The following is a 2,553-nucleotide window of genomic DNA, read 5'->3' as shown; positions in this document are numbered from 1 at the left end:
GTCAGCAGAGCTCATTAACATTTAAAGGAAAATGCTACAAAAACGGCTTGATTTGAAAAGATCTGTGTTTGACAGGGTAAAAAAGGTGTTTTTTACACTACCATTGAGAAATTTTAACCAAACTATGTTACAGACTTTTCATTAAAACTCTAAAGAATCATATCAACTTGTGGAAAATGGGCATCCTATGACCCCTTTAATACAAGAATTTTGCAAGACTTGCGCAAAAAATAGGACAAAAATTTGAGTCAGGCAGAACATGTAGTTGTGCTAGTTGGGAAAATGCAAATGTAGGTGTTTTCGTAGAGACGTTTGTTCAAATTAAAACCACCCGTAATGGTTATCTCAAATTCAACATTGGCCTCCATTGTCTCCTACATGTGCTAGAAGCAGCAAAAATGTTTGCGGCTTCGCACATACAGTATAATGTGCTGAGCAATGACTACAAATGGAAATTTGCATTCACATATTCCCTGTGATGTGTATATCACCTCAAGCCGCATGTCCTTACCTGTCTGTCCGGCATCCATTCAACCTTTAGCTCTCCATGGAGACAGACGGCTATTTTTAGCTCTGCATAACAACACAGTTTCTCAACAGATGGGCTCATTTAGGAGTTTTGGGTAAAAAAAGTGAACACACCTGCAGAACGTTCACCTTTATAAACTACCATCAGCTGTTATGGAATTGATTTTTTCTGCAGTCCACTAAGCGATTCAAGTCATTTAAAAGTATAGTTTGTTACTTCATCTGGACCGATTTGGACAAATTTAGCATTACATCACTTGCTCACCAATGGATCCTCTGCAGTAAATGGGTCCCGTTAGAATGAGAGTCCAAACAGCTGATAAAAACATCACAGTGACTCCAGTTCATCAATTTAATGTCTTGTGAAGCAAAAAGCTATTTTTCTGTAAGAAACAAATCCATAATTATGCTATTTTAATGTTAAACTGTTGCTTCTGGCCAAAATACTACTCCATAATAACGCTAACTCCAGTGGAAAAAGTCCACTGACATAATTATTTGGAACTGTTTTGGAGTTTTTGCGTGTGTGCTTTATATGTGCATTTTTCTCTCCTGATTCAGACAAGACTACTTGTTCACTGGAGAAAGCAATATTTATAATAGAGGACTCGTATTATAGCTGGAAGCAACAGTTTTGATGGTAAAAACGATTCAAATTGTTTCTTACAAATGCACAACTTTTCCCTTCACAAGATGTTAATTGATAGATTGGAGTCATGTGGATTTTTTGTGGGTTATTGTGATGTTTTTATCAGCAGTTTGGACTCTCATTCTGACGGCACCCATTCACTGCAGAGGATCAAGTAACGCTAAATTTATCCAAATCTGTTCTGATGACTAAGCAAACCCATCTACATCTTGGATGGCCTGAGGGCGAGTACATTTTCAGCAAATTTTCATTTTTTAAAAAAACACTGTACAACGATGTAATCGAACTGCTAACTGACTCTCTGCTTTCTTTTTCTGACTCACCATGTTGCTAATTCTGAATTGCTTTTCTTATAATGTCTTCCTTGTCATTTGTCTCACTTCCTCGTCCTCTCTCTCTCCGACATGCATTGGCCTTTGGACTCTGTGTTCGGGGTTAATCTCAAGCTGTCAGCGCTGAGAGATGAACATGGTTTTGCGCTGTCCATATGGATATTCACTTCCTGTCATTCTCTGAAATGGCTGTCACACGTTTCGCTCTCTTTCTGCTGTCTTGCATTAATCACTCACAGATTCTACACCACTAGATGTGTTTCAGCATTTGTAATTTCATATCACTGCTCAAATATATGCGTTATGGACCTTCAAAAGTGCAATACCCTACTACAGTGGCTCTCAACCACTGCCGAAGGGCCTCCAAACAAATATGCTTTTGCAGTATTTGTTTGCAATATGCAAATATGGATTTGTTAACATTAGCTAATATGAACTAGCAATGACTATTATATTTTTAACGCATTTATTACTCTGTTAATGTTAGTTGTATAATTGTTGATCATTTGTTCTTCTTAGTTCACACTGCATTAACAAATGTAAACAAATACAACTTTTGATTTTAATAATGATTTAGTACATGCTGAAATTAGTTAAGATTATTTTTCATTATTTGTTCATGTTAAATAATGTAGTTATTGCATGAAACCTTATTGTAAAGTGTTACCAAAATTGTTAATTCACAAATAGCAATTGCTGCCTGATAAAACATTTTAGAGCTTGACGATTCACACTCATTCTAGAAAATTCACATTCATTCTAGAAATTTTACTTCTTTAGGTCTGGGAATCACACTTTTGAAATTCCCTCATATACAGTATTCAGGTTTTTCAAGAACTTTAGTTCTCAAATCAAATGAATTATTCAGAGAATGAACTAAAATAAGCTATTTTATTTTAAAGATAAATATCATACACAAAAAAAATGGGAGAATATAATTTTTGTTATATTAACATTAATATTAAAAAATAAACCAAAAATGTCACAATTGTGGCCTAGTTTATTTATATCATATATACTGTATTTATATTTATTTTAACTTAT

This window comes from Sinocyclocheilus rhinocerous, unplaced genomic scaffold, assembly GCF_001515625.1.
Source record: "Sinocyclocheilus rhinocerous isolate Xijiao unplaced genomic scaffold, SAMN03320098_v1.1 scaffold509, whole genome shotgun sequence".
NCBI lineage: Eukaryota > Metazoa > Chordata > Actinopteri > Cypriniformes > Cyprinidae > Sinocyclocheilus > Sinocyclocheilus rhinocerous.
Note: the sequence above shows the minus strand (reverse complement) of the source record.